The sequence below is a fragment of the Leucopleurus acutus genome (genome assembly GCF_964270905.1).
Source record: "Leucopleurus acutus genome assembly, chromosome: 17".
NCBI lineage: Eukaryota > Metazoa > Chordata > Mammalia > Artiodactyla > Delphinidae > Leucopleurus > Leucopleurus acutus.
This window is the reverse complement of record NC_139159.1, coordinates 45,409,215-45,428,993: the sequence shown is the minus strand read 5'-3', so window position 1 is coordinate 45,428,993 and position 19,779 is coordinate 45,409,215. Positions and strand designations below refer to the sequence as shown.

General features: G+C 47.0%; 1 protein-coding gene across 1 annotated transcript in view; it reads right to left on the bottom strand.

The window, feature by feature from the left end:
- MATN2 (matrilin 2) overlaps positions 1–19,779 on the bottom strand; it is a 153,538-nt gene that overhangs the window by 102,863 nt on the left and 30,896 nt on the right. The window lies entirely within an intron of this gene.

Genomic DNA, 19,779 nt, shown 5'->3' with positions numbered 1-19,779 from the left:
TGGTGCAGTGGTTAAGAATCCACCTGCCAATGCAGGGGACACGGGTTCGAGCCCTGGGCCGGGAAGATCCCACATGCCGCGGAGCAACTAAGCCCGTGCGCCACAACTACTGAGCCTGTGCTCTAGAGCCCATGAGCCACAACTACTGAGCCTGCGAGCCACAACTACTGAAGCCTGCGAGCCTAGAGCCCGTGCTCCACAACAAGAGAAGCCACCGCAATGAGAAGCCCGTGAGCCCCAACGAAGAGTAGCCCCCATTCACTGCAACTAGAGAAAGCCCGCGCGCAGCAACGAAGACCCAACACAGCCAAAAATACAATAAATAAATAAATAATTTTTTTTTTTTAAAAAAGAAGACACTTAGAGGGGGCGACCCAAATCAAGGAGCTTACAGTCTACCTGGGGAGACTTAATTACTGGAACAAGGAAAGAATAACTAGTATGAAACTATGTGGTGCTGACACTAGATGTTCAAAGAACAGGGCTATCAGTGGGCTGGAGTCAAGGAGATGGGACACAAGCTGGCTTTACAGATGCACAGTGTTTGGACTGAGAGAAGGAACACATGGAGACGGACACATGAACAAAAGCCCAAGATGGCATGAATAGAGTGGATAAAAGAACGAGTGGTAAAGGCCCTGCTAGGAGTTATGGATAGGAATTAAGTTGGAGGGGTAGCATGAAGCCAGTTACAAAATGACTTTAAATTCAGACTGAAATTTGTACATGATGCCACAGGTGATGGGCATAATATGATTAGCATATGTAACATCTCTTCCGTAGGGAAGTTACGTAATAAAAAGTCAACTGAGTGGGGCAGAAGTTTGTGGAGAGGATATGGACAGAAGGGAACCCTCCTACACTGTTGGTGGGAATGTAAATTGGTGCAGCCACTGTGGAAAACAATATGAAGGTTCCTCAAAAAACTAAAAATAGAACTACCATATGACCGAGCAATTCTACTCCTGGGTATATATCTGATAAAAAGAGAAATACTAATTCAAAAAGATATATGCACCCCAATGTTCATTGCAGCTCTATTTACAATTGCCAAGATACGGAAGCAACCTAAGTGTCCATCAACAGATGAATGAATAAGGAAGATATGGTGTGTATGTGTGTGTGTGTATACACACACACACACACACACACACACACACACAGGAATAGTACTCAGCCACAGAGAGAATGAAATTCTGCCATTTTCAACAACGTGCATGGACTTGGAGGGCATGACACTAAGTGAAATAAGTCAGACAGAGAAAGGCAAATACTGTATGATATCATTTATATGTGAAATCTAAAAAAATAAAACTAGTGAATAAAGCAAAAAAGAAACAGACTCACATACGTAGAGAACAAACTAGTGGTTACCAGTGGGGAGAGGGAAGGGGGAGGGGCGATATAGGAGGAGGGGATAAAGAGGTACAAACTACTATGTATACAATGAATAAGTTACAAGGATATATTGTACAGCACAGGGAATATAGCCAATATTTTATGACTATAAATGGAGTATAACCTTTCAAAACTGTGATATCACTATGTTGCACACCTGTGACTTATAAAATATTGTACATCAACTATACCTCAGTTTTTAAAAAAAAAACCAAAAAAACCCACAGAAAACAGTTGAGTCAGGCAGGGGTTTGCAGGGTGGATGATCCAGACCATTTTTGCACAAATCTGGTTGAGAGAGAAACTTAATCGCAATCAGGGGTGGGTGGTCGGAGGAGGGAGGTGGGGCAGTAGTGGAAATGAGAAGGCACCTGGCCAAGAAACATGTCAACAAAGGGCACAGTTAAATTGGAAGGAGGTAAATGTCGAAGTCTCTCCCTCACCACCACAATCGCCATACTCATTCCTCAAGCGCGCAAGCACGAAGGCATTCTGGGAAGCGGGTGAGACTGGATGAGATGAGAGGCCTCTGGCCTCACAGGGTGGAGGCTGGGCGCTCCTGCTGGGATTTCTCAGATGTTCTGAGCTATGGCCTCCAGCCCCTCCCTCCCCCTCTCTTTCCCAGACCTCCCACTGCTAAATCCGGATTTGATAGGGATTAGAAAAGGGATCTCAAATGCTTGCCCTAAATCCCAACCACTGCAGCTGCAAGAAAGAGGGAGAAGAAAACCAGAAATGAAGCAGTGAACCCAGTCATTGACATGAGAAGTGGGAAAGGCGGGTGAGGTCATCCCATCCACGCGGGCCTGCCAGGTCGCGACTCGCCCCTGAGCACCTGCACACACACCTCATCCGTTGCAGTCTCACAAGTCTAACAATTTTAGGGGAGGAAGCACGCCCGCATGCCAGCATCATGGCAGAAAGCCAACCTTCTGTGGCACCCACATATAACACTGGAGGCCGGGTGAATTTTAGGTGAGTTTCTCAAACCAGAGCTCCCAGAAACTGCCTTTGAGGGCGCAGGGATAAGATCAATATCAACCCTGACATTTGCAGGGTGTTTTAACGTCTTTACTCCAGAGAGCTTTCATCATCACTATGGTCTCATTTGATTCCTAGAGTAAGCTCTTAAGAAAAGAGCTAGGAGTACCGTACCCATTGGACAGATGAGAACATGAAGGCACTGAGAGTTTGAAAATCTCTTATAATTTAGAAAAAGAAAACCTATATTGAGACAACACCAACACCCACCTCACTGGGTGGTTGTGAGGATCTGAGGAAATGCTGTGGGTAAAGAGCTTAGCCTTGGGCCCAGCATGTGGAAACCCCCGATACATGGGAGCTGCATATGCAGGCTCTGCTCGGCCCACACCGGCCCCACAGTCCACACCTTCCTAGGCCCGGGCTAGGGAGGGGCAGGGCTGCTGCTGCTATAGTTTGTGCTGCACACAGGCACCTGCTCAGGGAAGCGAGGGGCCTGAAATCCAGGCTAGCCCTGAGCCCCAGGGGCTGCGTCCACCCTGAGAGGCACCTGGAGGGAGTGCCTTTCTCTAATTTTCACAGAGGTGTCTATAGTCTAGTACATGGTCCTGGGCCAGAGCACAGCATGACAGACCTGCGGGTCCCAGGAAAGAGGACAAGGGCCAGGACTGAGGCCACTCCAGGAGCCACACCTGCCCCCCATTTCAGTCAGAACTTCATGCAGGGAGAATGTGACCCAATCATCTCCACCTGCTCAGGAGGACCGGAACCAGCCCAGACCCTGCCACGGAGGAGGATATTAATGAAAGACTCCTTGGAAGGGAGAGAGGGATAGAGTCTGCAGACTGGCTCCCTAAGAACTCTCCTCCTCTGGAAATCTTTGGAAGCAGGGGGTCCTCTGGGACTGGGATTCTTACTGTGGGTCTCAGTCATGGTGTCAGCATCCCAGGAAGCATCGCAATCAATTTAGAGGGAAGCCTGGAAGTTCCACGGGGAATTATGTGCTCAACTGGATTAGTTCCCATCAAAACAAATGGGGAGTTTCCACAATGCCTGGCATTCACAAAAACACCACAAAGGTTCGAAATAGAGTTGGAGGGAACCTCCAGAGAGCAGTGATTGTGAGTTGAAAACGACGAGTCCTGGCAGCCCAAGTGACCGAGTTTCTTCAGGATGTCTCCTCAGGTCCCTTGAGAGCTCAGAACCACAGCACTGCAGTTTGTCCCTGAAAGGGCCAGTTCAGTGGTTCTCAAGCTCGAGGTGCCTCCCAGTTCCCAGGAAGACTTGTTAAAAACTAAGGTCAGGGCTTCCCTGGTGGCGCAGTGCTTGAGAGTCCACCTGCCGATGCAGGGGATGTGGGTTCGTGCCCCGGTCCAGGAAGATCCCACATGCCGTGGAGCGGCTGGGCCCGTGAGCCATGGCCGCTGAGCCTGCGTGTCCGGAGCCTGTGCTCCGCAACGGGAGAGGCCACAACAGTGAGAGGCCCACGTATGGCAAAAAAAAAAAAAAAAAAAAAAACTAAGGTCACTGGGCCTCACTTCCAGAATTTCTGATTCTGTAAGTCTAGGCTGGCACTTGAAAATGTGCATTTCTAGCAAGTTCCTGGGTGAAGGTGATGCCACTGGTCCAAGGACCACACTCTGAGAAACCACTAGTTTAGGAACTAGAGAGATTTCCAGAGAAACGAAGTTCTGGCAAGTCTTGACCTCATATCTCACTGTGAACTCCCCAACGTGGGAAACTAATCATCTCTACAGCCATGCGGTGGGAATACAGTCAGTCTTCAGCCAACATTTGTGGAGTTAAATGGAATTCTGGGTGGTGGAGCAAGGTTTCAGGTGGAAGGGACTGAGTCAGAGCAGGCAATTCAAGGAGGTGGATTAAAACCACAAAGTTAAAAAGTGCTAGAGCAGGTCTCTGGGTCCTGCTAACAGAGTCACAGATTCTAGGACCCAAATCTTTGCCATTTTATGAGGGAGCATAGCCACTTTTGAACTTCTGGTCCATGGACTCACAGACTAATAAAATCTTAGAGCTGGAGGGTCTAAATAGAGTCCAAGTTACTCACTTTACAGAAGGGGAAACTGAGGCCCAGGGAGGTGACTCTATCTCCACGAGGCCTCATGGCTCATTAGGGTCAGACCTGGGACCATCCTGGTGCCTTTCCCCCATGTCATGGTGGGCATCCGGGAAAACTCTCAATACCGCTGGCATTACAATACGAGCTCTGTAAATACTTGGGGACATTCTGAAATATTTGCCTCACAGTTTCTCCACACGGGGACTGCTGAGAGACGTTTCCAGAAAATGGACTCTCCTCTGTGCGTGTTCCTTTCACATACTGGTTCTGATAAACAGCCTCCCTCCCTGTCTCAGCCTGTGAGAAGAACACACACGATCTTCCTCCTCGCCCCTCACAACAGACTTCCCACAGCAGTTGGAAGAGGGTTTCTGGGCACATCATAAAAACGTCATCCCTTGAACCAAAAGAGTAACGGTCTGAGCTTGTGAACAGGACTTCCAGTTCTGTCAGCTTGCCTCTACAGCCTACTCAATGGGCAAACAAGCGTCTCTGCCCCCTGCAGAGAAGGTGAACCTGAGCCCGAACAATTTTAAGCAACATTCCCACCCCAGCAGGATTACAACGTGCAGCCTTGGAACTATTTCCTTCCTCTCAGGATTGTAGATTTGTGGCTAATCGGTCTCCCTTGCTGCAGCTCAATTTAATTACGGCCGTGTAATTGTACAGTAAATATTTGGTACCATCTGCCTGGAGAGGTCAGGGCATGTTTGGAGAAGGAAGATACGTGAATCTCGATGACAAGGGTAAAATAATTTCATCCAGAGACTGAAAGGGGCTCTGAAATGCTCAGTGAAACAGCAGCAGAGTCCTATGACCTCAGGGCAAGCCCAGCCAATACCACTTTCTGTCCATGTGGTCTTAAACCTCTCCTTCACCTCTTTGACCCTCAGTCTCTTCTTCTGCGAAATGAGAATAACAATACCTCACAGGGCTATCGGGATACTCAAAAGAGAATATAATAATAATTTATAGGTACTGTTTATTGAGCACTTAATAAGTACCTGGCCTTGTTCAGAGTACTTTTACACGGGATGGCTTATTTATTCTTCACACCCAACTTAGCAAGTAGGTACTATTCCCATTTTACAGATGAGAACATTGAGTCTAGAAAGGTTAGATATCTAGCTCAGGGCCTCATACTTAGGAGGAGCCCGGCTCTGAACTCATCTTGTCTGGCTCCGTAGTCCATACTCTTAACCACCAAGCAATGCTCAGAAAGGATTCTGTCCTTTTAGATCTGCCTTTCCCAGCACACTCAAGATGCATCAGAACTGCACTGGCTCTCTGGGGTCAATTCTTTCCTTCCCTGGGATCAGGGCCTGAAAGCTATGGCTCAAAATTGCCTGTCTCCCGCCAACTGCTTCTCCCCTGCTAAATACCTATTTGTGTTTTTTTAAGATTTAATAAAATGATGAAAACAGATGCTTGCCTCTCTGAATAGCAGCGGCTCAGCACATGGGGCTGCTAGTGGTTCACATTCTCATGCACTTAACTTGCCTACTGTGAGAGCTGTAGGAGCAGGGCCCTGGGGGAGACGGAAGAATGGGACAGGTATGACAGAAAGTCGATCACCGATCGTTGACGGAACAGGAGAAACATGATCTGGACAACAGGCAAATGCCCAGGGTGGGGTGGAGAAGGGAAATGGATTTCAGAAAATGCGATGCTTCCTAACAATTCCCAGCAAAGTTCCCACAAGTAGATGGTTTGTGGGCACTTTAAGAAAAGAACTGTGGGGGCTTCCCTGGTGGCTCAGTGGTTGAGAGTCTGCCTGCTAGTGCAGGGGACACGGGTTTGAGCCCTGGTCTGGGAGGATCCCACATGCCGCAGAGCGGCTGGGCCCGTGTGCCACAACTGCTGAGCCTGCGCGTCTGGAGCCTGTGCTCCGCAACAAGAGAGGCCGCGATAGTGGGAGGCCCGCGCACCGCGATGAAGAGTGGCCCCCGCTTGCCACAACTGGAGAGGGCCCTAGCACAGAGGCGAAGACCCGGCGCAGCAGAAATAAATTAATTAATTAATAAACTCCTACCCCCAACATCTTCTAAAAAAAGTAATAGTCTCCTCAGCTGTAAACCAGGGACAATAGCGCCTACCTCATAAAGTCACTGCACTCAATAAAAAATATCAGCCTTCTACTGGCATTTGAAAAAGCATACCTTCATTTAAAAAAAAAAAAAAAAAGAACTGTAAAAAATATAATGATACAAGGGGAAAAAATGGAATATTTTCTAGGACAGTGCAAGAGTGGATGGACGAGGGGACTGAAGTATGATTTCCAGGTGACATTAAAGGCCAACTTGAGGGTGGTGAGCATGAAACTGAAGGGACACTGATAGCATGTGGTGTGTCTTGCTCCGGCTACACCCAGCTGCACAGGAACAGGGGAAAAGCAGGCAGAAGTTGATATAACCAGGGTTGTCATTTAGCCAAGCGAGAGTGATGAATCAGGAGAGTGACAAAGGTAGGCAACAGAACGACTATAAAGATTTCCCCTGAAATTAAACTGGGGGAACAGGAAGTAGAAGACAGGAAGGGGTGAAGGGCAGAGAAAAAGCAGCAGGGCCAATGGATTGAAAGTCCAGATGAGGTCACAGCATTGTTGAATCCTAGAAGGGGTGAGCTGGGGAAATAGGAGGTTTAAATTGAGATGACGAAGGGACTGCAGTTATTATAATCACAGGGTCAGGAGTATGGTAAGAGAGGCGAACGGCTGAGATACAGTGGAGGACACGAATACTCCAATAATGATCCCTCAAAGGAGGGATGACAAGAGTAACGTTGGAGAAAGTGGCAAGGAGCCGAGAGCTAAAACTGGTTTTGCAACTAGGACTAACCAGAGGGGTTTCTTTAATTCCCTAAGAGTGACCAGAAGCACTTTGGAACGTGATTCAAAGGTCATAAAGGGCCAGTGAAAAAACTAGCTCACCAAGCGTTTCAAAGGGAGAAAAGCAGTTTTATGATTCCAGAAAGCGGGGGTGGCGGTAGGGAGACCTTGATGATTTTGAACCAGCAGGAGACTGAGAAGGGAAAAAAAGCACGCACAATTTATGTTTTTGCTCCTCGTTAGGACAGATCAGGAGAATCAGAGGAAATCTATAGTTTGGATCTCAGCAAGACAAATAATTGACTCCAGTGAGGAAGAAATGCAGATTCCACATATGTAGACCCGTTAGGTAGAGCAGTTAAATAAAGCCAATCTTTGAACAAATATTTAGTGAGAACCTATTGTGTGTCAGGCTCTGGGAATATAGCGAAGGAAGACTCCCAGCTGTTAACAGCAGGCGTACAGACACATAATAACAGGATACAACAAAATAGGCAGACTGAAAAGATAAGTAGAATGCTCAGAGAGAAAGGGAGAGCATAGCTGCCTACCTCTGGGTGTGGGTACCCAGGCTCCAGGGCAGGATGAGCAATGTCCCCTTTTTTTTCTTTACCTTGTCCCTGGCAGACATTACGAATCAATTCCCACCCTCTCCCACTCAGCCTGGACTCAGCCTCAGGATCCTTTCAACACTGCCCTGCAAGTACCTACAGACAATGAAATGGAATCATTTTGCCAATCTGGTTTTAGAGTCTGGGGCTCTACAACAAAGGTTGAAGTACTCAATTTTATCTACTTCTAAGAAACTGAATAAAGGTTTTAGTTAGCTAATCATACTTTTAGTTAGTTAGTTAGCTAATCATACTTTTGAGACATTATCTGATAATTAGTGCTAACTTACTACAATTCAATGAGAAATAATAAGGGTGGCCATGTCGACGGCCTGCCCATGAACTTTTAGATAAAGTCACACTTATGATGGAAGGCTGCTGGTGGGCATGGGGTCAGAGCAAAGGAAATGGAAATTCCCTAAGAAATAGTCTCCTCGGGCTTCCCTGGTGGCGCAGTGGGTTAAGAATCCGCCTGCCAATTCAGGGGACACGGGTTCGAGCCCTGGTCCGGGAAGATCCCACATGCCGCGGAGCAACTAAGCCCGTACGCCACAACTACTGAGTCTGCGCTCTAGAGCCTTCGAGCCACAGCTATTGAAGCCCGTAAGCCACAACTACTGAAGCCCATGCCCCCAGAGCCCGTGCTCTGCAACAAGAGAAGCCACCACAGTGAGAAGCCCACGCACCGCAACAAAGAGTAGCCCCTGCTCGCCGCAACTAGAGAAAGCCCGCGCACAGCAACAAAGACCCAACACAGCCAAAAATAAAATAAATTAAATAAATAACTTTTTAAAAAAAGGAAAGAAATAGTCTCCTCAAATTGTACAGGTGGTATGTATCCTCCACTATAAGAATATAAAATAGCACATCAGAATTCAAGGAAATTGCATCCCTTAAGCAATTGGTTTATGTGTATTGAACTATATGGGCTTAACAAAGACAGACAGACAGACTGAGAGAAAAGACGTGATGGCGTAACACCCACCATCATGCTCAATGGGCTTGTGCCCACAGACACCTGAGATGTGGCCCCTGTGGCCACCTCATGTGTTCCATCCCCATGTGCCTCTAGACTATGACCAGCCCTGTGATTTACAGGTGATCTCATGGATATTTCAGAGGCAATTTGGAGCACCTTTGATTTTTGCCTCCAGTGCGACTTAACCTGCAATTCCCCTGTATTTAGGGCTCTTGACTAGGGTGCCATGGTCCTTGGGCAGGGCTGAAAGGACCACATTTCAATTCTTCCCCCTCTAATTCCCTTCTTCGTCAGGTGCCAGCTACTGCATTGCCTCACGCCAGCCGTTTTACAATGCAGATGATGAGCTATGGCTTCCTCTGAATCAATCACGCTCCACTCACATCTTCCTAAAGAACCCCTGGGGAGTGGCCTGAAAAGCTGATCATATTATATTATGGATACATCCTGGACTTCTTAATGGGATCTAAGACATATCGCAGACACATTAGAAAATCAGTTCCCACTTGGTAACATTTTCCAAACAGTTTTCCAAATTCTGGGGGCATTTGCGGTTCTCACTACACCACTACACACTATGCTGGAAGGAATCGCTTAAAAAGCTGAATAACAGAGTCAGGACCAGAAAGGATTTCTGAGGGCTGGAATAGTGAGTCAAAATTAACAAGAGGAGGGAAGGGTGAGCTGGGATGAAGTGAGAGAGTGGCATGGACGTATATACAGTACCAAATGTGAAATGGATAGCTAGTGGGAAGCAGCCACGTACTATACAGGGAGATCAGCTCGGTGCTTTGTGACCACCTAGAGGGGTGGGAGAGGGGGGGTGGGAGAGGGAGGGTGGGAGGGAGACGCAAGAGGGAGGGGATATGGGGATATATGTATACATATAGCTGATTCACTTTGTTATAAAGCAGAAACTAACACACCATTGTAGACCAATTATACTCCAATAAAGATGTTAAAAAAAAAAAACTAACAAGAGGAAATCTAAGTGGTATAAATGTCAAGCCCTGAACATAAGGTTCAAAAAATCAACTGTATAAACCACAGAAAGGAGACATCTGGATTGACAGCTAGTCACATGATAAAATCTCCAGCCAGGACAGCAAATCCCAAGCCTTGCGTGCCGGCCCCGAGACCCCCAACTCCAGCACCTGTGAGACACCAACCCCCCCCAGCCCCGCCCCCCGCTAATCAATCCCAGCCTCAGAATCAAAGCTCAGCCACAGGGGTCCTCTGGGCGCAGCATCCCCCATCCCCTTCCCACCCCCTAGTGCCTGGAGGGGACTTGAGAAACAAAACCGATTTGCCAGCCAGACATTCTCTCCACTCACTCCCATTAGAGCGCTCCAAGCCTTAATGCCCCATCATCTCACCGTTGGTTTTCCTGGCCTGGGAGAGTAGAGAGACTCTCTCCACAAATGCACCTTACTCTTCCCCTCTTTCTAGCAGAACTTTCCGACGATGAAATATTTTGGTGAGTTTCATCAGAGTCACAGTAGCTCAACCTGGCAGCTGTGAGTTCTCAGGATCAATGAGCCCAGGATGCTGTCTCAACAAAGCAATTTCTTCAAAAGCCACCATCCTAAGGGGCACTGACAGCAAGGTCATGGGAGAATGCACTAATGAACTCTTTAGCCTCCTGGACCCACCCACCACTCCCTGCCCTATATCTACACCTCAGTGATATCTAGGTTTGTAGGTCCCTACGCGTCATCCTCTCTCAGCTGCCTCTTCAGCGTAAGCCTTGACCCTGTGGTCACCTAGGTCTGAGCGTTCTCCTACCAGCATCTCATGTATGCAGCTACCGGCCACATGTAGCGTCTTCTATGAATCCCTAGTACCCAGCAGAGTGCAACGCACGTAGATGCTCAGTAGGGTCTTGGCTTCTTTCCTTCAGGGTGCATATGTGATGGGAGGGGTAGGAGGGCAAAGAAAGGAGAAGTTGCACATACCCCTCCACGAGCCAGAGTGGGCTGGGGGAGCTAGTCAGTGGAGGTACGATAAAAACAGCCCACAGTGGGGATCATCAGTGTCCTGATGACATTGGAAACACCTGGGGGTACTTATTTAAAATGATGAATCCTGGGCAGCACCCTAGACCCAGTGAATTAGAATCTTTGAGGCTGAAGCCCACGAACCTGCACTTAGACAGTTGTTCCGGATGATTCATAGGTGTGACAGATCTGAAGACTCTATCCCCAGGGGCATGGGAGCCCGGGAGACCATCAAAGAGGCCACACAGCAAGAGTCCAGAAGAGACCCCTTCCTGTGTCTCCGCACCCTCCTCCGCAAGACCGGGAGAGACCTTGTAAATATGGAAACCTCACATCCTGGATCCTCTCATGGGTTCTGATCCACGTCTGGTCCATTGTCAGATCATGTGTAGGTCAGCCGTGTCCTGGCTTTTGATTAGGTTCAGAAAATGAACAAGGTAGGCACCATTATTACTTGCAACTTACAGACGAGGGCCCTGAGGCTTAGAGAGGCTAAATGACAAGTCCACTGGCATGGGGAGAATGAGTGGTACGAGACAGGGATTTCACACCCAAGCCAGTCTGATTGTAGTACCTGCATTTTTAGCCTCCGTTTCCCAGCAGGCGACCTAGCATGAAGTGTCTCCTCTGAACAGAGAAACGTCCCAGAGGAGAGGCTTATGAACTTACTCTCCCAGTCACCAGTTAACACATTAAACCCCAGTTAATATCTGGGAGGGCCAACGGCAGAGACTTGAATGAGACTCAGGACTTAGAGCTCAACTCAAGACACACTCCCCCAAGTGCAAAGTCCTCTTCACCCTCTGTCCTGGGCCAGTGCCTTTGGCCCCAGAGCTTCACCTTCATTTTATTAAGTTCTTTCTGATACCTACGAGCACACCCGCTGCACCTACTCGAGTCCACAAGTGCCTCCTGCACCCCCAGGCAGTGATGACAGTAGCACAACTAGTAACAATGTGCAGTGACGTCATCCCACAAATTCCGTATTTGCTGGCCTGCAAGCCCCCCCAAACCATAAGGCAAACCTCTGAGGTCACGAGTGGGCCTCGTTCATCCTCATTTCACGGATGCCTGGCTCAGGGCTGCACATAGAAGGCAGAGAACTGAAGGCACTATGGGCAAAACACAGGCACATCTCAGAGGAACTGCAGGTTCGGTCCCAGACTACCGCAATAGAGCAAATATCGCCATACCGCGTGTCACACGAGCTTTCTGGTTTCCCAGCGCATATAAAAGTTATGTTTACACTATACTGTAGCCTATTAAGCGTGCGATAGCATTATGTCTAAAAAAGCGTACCTTAATTTACCTTAATTTAAAAATACTTTATCGCTAAAAAATGCCAGCCATCATCTGAGCCTTCAGCAAGTTGTAATCTTTTCGCAATAGAATATCAAAGATCAACGATCACAGATCACCGTAACAGATAGAATAACAATGAAAAAGCCTGAAATACTGCAAGAATTACCAAAACGTGACACAGAGACACAAAGTGAGCAAATGCGTTGGAAAAATGGCGCCAATGGTCTTGTCTGACGCAGGGCTGCCAGAGACCCTCAATTTGTGAAAAACACAGTATCTGCGAAGCACAACAAAAGCAAAACCCAATAAAACAAGGTCTGTCTGTACAGTGCTGGTGCTGTGGGGCTGTTGCCACCCAGAGGATGCCGGGCCTGGCCTTAGGCGGCTTACAGCCCAGGCAGGCAGTGACACGAGCGTGCAGATGGCGGCAGAACGAGGCAGGGAAAATGAATTACTATTCAGGAAGCATAACATATGCTTATAGCCAGAACAGCTGAACCCTCAGTCACAAAGGTCAGTAGAGAGTGTGCTGATGAACAGGGAGGCATGAATCCAGCAGAGGTACAGAGCAAACACATCTCTACCTCTTGGCCGATTACTGAGGACAAAAGCAACGATATACATCCAGACGGAGGTGATTTCTGTGAGCTCCTCCCCCCACACACCTGCTCTGAATGCCAGTTGATACCATTTATGTGCTCCCCTCATGAACGCCCGAGATATGGTCTGAATGTCAACTTTCATTCTATTAACTCCTTTCCAACACCTACAAGCAGAACCAAAGTTCACAGGCAAGCACTGAAACTTACTGTCAGATTTGACCTGTGTACACGTTAACCAAAACCAAGGGGAACCCCTGCAGGGCAGAAAGAGATGGCTGTGGTGGGAGAGAGACTTGCAGGATGGATACTGTCTGCTCATGGAGATCCACACTGGGAAGTTTTTATGCAAAATATACTTGCCAATGTCACAATGAGTTTGTTTGGGGGTTTGTTTTTATTTAAAAGAAGGTTCTGGTGAATGAGCCTGCATCTTTGGTTAGCAATCGTGCTCCATAAACCAGAGACAAGGGCCAGTGGCGCCCTGAGGGATCCTGGGTTGACACCAGCTCAAATTTCCTTTGTCCCTGCTGACCCTCACAAATTCCTTTAGGAACGCAGCTCTCTAAGGCCCTCAGGCAGTACGCACCAACCAGCCAGCAAACTGGAGAAGAAAAGGAGAAGAAAGAAAAAACATGCCACATCACACCAGTCTCCTCTCATAACTCTTACAAGAGCTAAAAGCAAAGAGGCGTCGTATGAAGTTCGACAGCTGTGGTTTCCAGAACCCTGGACAATTTTCTTTGCGAGGGAGCCAAAGAGAAAGCTGCCGCAGTTTAGCCCTGGAGAAAAAAAGTTTCCAATGAATTGAATTTCCTTGCAAGGTAAAGCAGTTTGCTAAAGCTTCGCTTACCAAAAAATGCCCCTCACATCTACTCTCAGTGTGTCTACAAACAGGCTTTCTCTTAATTGAGAAAAGAAGGATAAAGAAGCCCTGAAATGGTCGATGGTTTTAAAATTCACTGAGCTGACTGAATAGATACAGAATCAGTTTGGTATTCTCTATCAAAACCCTTCTCATCAGCTTTCTTCCTTCCTCCAATTGAGAAATGACTCATATCTTAAAAATTGTAATCTACACACACACACACACACACACACACACACACACACACACACACCCCATCCCCCAATACAAGACAGTACAGAAAGTACAGGGAAACAGGTGATCTCTCCTTTCTGCAAAGTGAAAAAGAGTGGAGGTGGCTTTTAAAAAGCAAACTGGCATTTCACCCACACGAGCATTTTAACTTAATACATTGAACAATTGCCTCATCTGCTTTCTGAGCGTCCAGATGGAAGTCAGGCGCAGAGCAGAGACCTGTGAATAGCAATAGGGTCGGGCTGGGGAGGGGTGAGGGCCACGAGGAAGAGGCCTTGCTAGATGCAGTCTTGTAGCTCTTCCCTGGAAGGGGAGGGGTGCAGGCACACACAGGGGCAGGGGCGGAAGCTTCCACAGACCTGTACCAGCCAAGGAAAAGTGTCTCTCATTATTTCGGTTTGGTTGAGTTACGCAAACACTGTGGAACCCTCCTCTCTATGCCAGGTGCTGGGGATACAGCACAAGAACCAATCTCAGCCTGGGAGACGCTTACAACCTTGTAGAGAAGACAGCTTCATAAGATTCATAAAAATCATGTGCAGCTAGAGCCTGGAGGAGAGCACGATCCTGGGATGATGGGTGGGAAGATTCCTAAAGAAGCTGAAGGGTACCACGTTCTATTGTCTTCAAATATTATTCCATTATTAAAGGATGAGCAGGTATTGGCCAGGCAGAGTTGGGTTGGGCATTTTAGGCAAAGGGTCGGCATGAGCAAAGGCCTAGAGGCCAGAACAGAGGAGGGCGCCATGTGCACGGGTAATGCAGATAGGGTGCTACGGCAGGATCTTAAAGGACAGGATGGGAACGACAGGGAGGGCTGCATGTACCTCCTACTGAGAAGCTTGGACTCCATGAAGGAGCCCATGGGGAGCCACTGAAGTGTTATAAATGTGCCCGTCCTCTTTTAGGGCACATTCTAAGGGCTCCTGCTTCAGCCCAGACTTCACTCTTCTCCATCCCTGGCCCAACCCAAAGCCCCTCCCACTGGAGCTCCCAGCGTGGTCTCAGGTATAAATGAATGTCCCCTATGTATATACTATAGAGAACGTACCAGGGGGAATTTATTATTTCCTTTTTTTTTTTTTACATCTTTATTGGAGTATAATTGCTTTACAATGGCGTGTTAGTTTCTGCTTTATAACAGAGTGAATCAGTTATACATATACATATGTTCCCATATCTCTTCCCTCTTGCGTCTTCCTCCCTCCCACCCTCCCAATCCCACCCCTCTAGGTGGTCACAAAGCACCGACCAGGGAGAATGTAAAGACAACTCCTTTGTCTTTAGGAGTTGAGTTTCTACCCTTTTGTTATCTAACCCTGGAGTGAGTCTACCTGAAGGACTTTCAGCTGGTAGAGCAGAAAGCTTAGGTCAGCAGCTCCTTCCAACTCATCCCTCTTGGGTGTCTAACTCCTCTACTGCTATTTCTCTCCCTAGTTAATTGAACATTCAAAGGAAATAACTATTGATTGAATGTCAGTTGGCACTCAGCATGAACTCCCACCTCTTTTTATGAGCCTTCCAGTACTGCAGACGTTAAAAAGACAAGAAGCACATTTCAATGACTCCCTTGCAGCTAGGGTCCTGGGTGAGAATTAGGTAACACCAAGTACATACACTCACAAAGGAGGAAGTGGGGTGAAGCCTGTTTCTGCTGGCAGGTAAGGTGGTAGAAACACAGACTCGGTGTTCTAGTGTCTGTTCACCAGCTTCACAGATGTAGTTATGGCAGCGACAGCATCCTGATCCCAGCAATGGGTTCTTAGGTGATGGCCCTGAACTTCCACTCCTTCACCCTTTCCATTAATTATGTAAGCACCTAATTCCCTGTATGAAATCCCTTTCTGCCTAAAATACCTAGAGAGGTGGACTTCCCTGGTGGTGCAGTGGTTAAGAATCCACCTGCCAATGCAGGGGACACGGGTTTGAACCCTGGTCCAGGAAGATCCCACATGCCGCAGAGCAACTAAGCCCGTGTGCCACAACTACTGAGCCTGCACCCTAGAGCCCGTGAGCCACAACTACTGAAGCCCGTGAACCTAGAGCCCATGCTCTGCAACAAGAGAAGCCACCACAATGAGAAGCCCGCGCACCACAACAAAGAGTAACCCCCGTTCGCTGCAACTAGAGAAAGCCCGCACGCAGCAAAGACCCAATGCAGCCAAAAAATAAATGAATTAATTTTCAAAACACAGTAATGTGCATGTTTAAAAAAAAAAAAAAAACCTAGAGAGGGACTTCCCTGGTGATGCAGTGGTTAAGAATCCACCTGCTAATGTGGGGGACATGGGTTTGATCCCTAGTCTGGGCAGATCCCACATTCCACAGAGCAACTAAGCCTGTGCGCCGCAACTACTAAGCCTGCGCTCTACAGCCTGTGAGCCACAACTACTGAGCCCTCGTGCTGCAACTACTGAAGCTCCTGCGCCTAGAGCCTGTGCTCTGTAACAAGAGAAGCCACCGCAATGAGAAGCCCGCACACCGCAACGAAGAGTAGCCCGCACTCAACACAACTAGAAAAAGCCCACGCGCAGCAATGAAGGCCCAACACAGACAAAAATAAATAAATAAATAAATTTATAAAAAGATAAAATCAAATACCTAGAGAGCTTTGTTTTCTGCACTGGCCCTGGTGGTCCCCTCAACTCCTCAATACATCTGCCTTCTTGATGCCTCCCTCATCTACAGTAAGGTCTCGATGAAAACTCCAAATACATTGGAACAAAAAAATACAAGGCGTACTCAGTCCTCTTCACAAAGCTCATCTGAAGACCTACCTAGTCCCTCCAAGCTTTGTGAAAGCGGGGCCAACTTTCCTCCCCTCCCCTGAAGCCTCTGTTTTCCTATCCCCTCATCTTCTCTACAGTGACTGCTTCAGGAACCAAATTGTTCTCATCACCATGTCCTTTGGAAACTTGTCCTCTCTCTCCACTCTGATACAATGCTTCATTTCCTCCATCCTTACTTAACTTGGCTTAGGTTTCCACTCCCTAAGTACACTGAGACAGTATATTACACAAAAGGAAATCTACCCAGCCAGCGATTTGTTTCCTCATCACTCTCGGTGCTCGAGCGAACACTGGGCTCCAGCTGCTGCCGCTGACTCAATTAAGCTTAATGCCCAATGCCAGGGTTGCTACGGAAACCAGAAATAACATTGCAGGAATCCCTCACAGCCTGGGTGACTTTGGTTTCTAGGCTGTTCTACAAATAGTCTTTCTTGTAGCTGATCATTAAGATGAAGAGCAGTTAATAAGACAGCAAGTTTCATGATGATGAAATGATCAGACCTGATCATCACAAAGCACTTAGGATATGCAAATTTTAACACTGAAAAGGAACTTTAAAGGCTGGATTCAATTTCTGTATTCTGCAAATGGAGAAGGTCATGCAGGGTAAAGGTGGGGCAGCCTCCTGACTCTCGGGCCACCCATGTTCCCTGACACCACACACATTCCCCATCCTGGGCAAGTTACTTACTCTCTCTAACCTTCAGTTTCCTCTTTTACAAGAGGGAGACAGTGACTGTACCTGCCTCAGAGGGGAGCTATGAAGATTAAGTAAGTGAATATGAATAAAGTACTTAGAATGGTGCCTGGCACAAAGTAAGAGTCAAATAATTATTTTTGTTATTATTATTATTTCCACCTGGTATTGTGTTGAGGGTTGTAATGGAAGCAACATGGCCATAGCAAAGAAAGCACTGCTATGGACTGGGAGTCCAGAGACCCATGTTCTGGTCCCCATTCTTCCACCCACAAGGTGACAGTGACCACATAACCTTCTTTTTTTGGAGGGGGTAGGGTGGCTATGTTACTTTGATCTCTAGGGTTGGACTAAATAATTTCTCAGTTCCTTTCCAGCTCTCGTATGCTATGGTTTTAAGTAAAATGAATTAAATAGGGATGTTCCCTGACCTTTACAAGTGGTTATATCTATAATGATAGCTAATATTGATTGAGCAACGATTATATATCAATATAATGCTACATGCACTAACTCCTTACCGTTCACAACAACCTATTATCCCCATTCAACAGGTGGGAAAACTGAGTCTCGGAGAGTTTACAGTAATTTGCCCAAGGTCACACAGTTAGTAAGTAGTAGAATCAAGATTCAAATCCAGGAATCTAGAATTCATACTCTTGATGATTAATCTACAGGAAACAACAAATGTACACACGCAGCTATAGAAGGGTACAACCTGCATGACTTTATATCACATTAATGTTCCCTCACTGTAACTGTAGGTACTCTGCAGGCTTTACATAAATTCCCAGCAGCTGGTACTATTCAAGAAGGTTTTGGGAAACTTGCCACAAATAAAATAATTCTTAGTTCTTCATTACACTCCAGGGATGATCACCTCCACCAACATCCCTCACTGGGATGATGTTGTTAGCCTCCTAAACGGCCTTTGCCTCGTTCCTCTACAGACTGTTCTCAATCCAGCAGCCACAGCAGTCCTTTAAACACAAGTGAAAGCACGTCACTCCTTTGCTTAAAACCCTCCGACGGTTCCCATCTCTCTCAGAGAAAAGCCAAAGTCCTAACAACGACTCACCAAGGTCCCCATGTTACTTCCCTGAGCCACACGGCACTGGCATCGCTGCTCTAAACACTTCAGGCGAGCCTGGAACATTCTTCCCCTGGATTCAGCGACTGTCCCCTCACCACCTTCAAGAAAATGGCTTAACACAGTAGACTGGATGACACTAGTGTTGCCTACTTAAACTTCATTTCTCTACGAATCCCCTTCCTGCTTCCTTGCTAAGATTCCAAGCAGCGAGAAAGTGACCATGATCTCTGCGAGGATAGGTCCCATCCCCACCAGGAACAACTCCTTACTGGAAGAAGACAGTCTTGGTTATCCCAGTCTCCAGACGAGGTAGCTGGAGTAGGCACGCAATCCAGTTTTGGCCTATGGGGAGTAAGGGAAAGTCTACTGAAGATTTTGGTCTCTGATAAAAGGAGTGAGTGAAGGGACAAAAAAGTCCTCTTTCCTCCACTCTTATTCTCTTCCTGCCTTGACCATAACCATGGAAGGATGTGATGTTTGGAGCCGCAGCAGCCATCCTGTGATTATTAAGGCAGAAGCCTAAGAAAGGAAAGCCAATCTCCTGGGCTGAGGTCGCTTCAGCTGGAAATAACCCTGGCCTCAAAGATAAAGGTGAGCCACTGCCACGAACTGGGAATCACTGATCTCCAGACTTCTTGTAAGATATTCAAATATCTTTTAAGAAAAACACTGTTAGCTTATTCCAATTGCACCCTACTTAATACCCAGAGATTCCACTACTGATGCCAAGCCTGCTATAGAGTAGCTGCTCAACAAAAATGTGTTTGTTCTACGTATGAAGGAATGGATCTGATGGTACAACTTCTGACACTTTAAAAACAAAATGTATTAAACTGTTTTGCTAATTACACGTATTTTCTGAAATGCTCACGTAATCGATGTTTTAGACGTCCTTCTCTAAGATCAATATCTGATGTAAGGGTGAAAGAGAAAAAACCTGCTACTTTATATTTAAATCAGTAGGTGCTCAAAGAGATCAATAAAAATTAACAATACTAATAATATTAATAAATGTCATCTCTCATTCATTTATTCAGTACACAATTATTGTGAGGCTGCTACACCAGATGCTTTATACCCAGAGACGAAAAGACCTAGTTCCTAGTTTTAAAGATCTCACAGTAGAGTGGGAGCACAGAAGAGTTAACACCACTTTGCAATGTACAAATTGTGTTTTAAAAATAAACTTTAAAATCGACAATAACAGCAACAAGCATTTATTGAAAGCTAAGTCCATGCCAGGTTCTGGGCCAAGCCCTTTATCTGCATGATCTCATCCCATCTTCATTCCCGCTCTGAGGGAGGGGCCATTATCACCCCCATT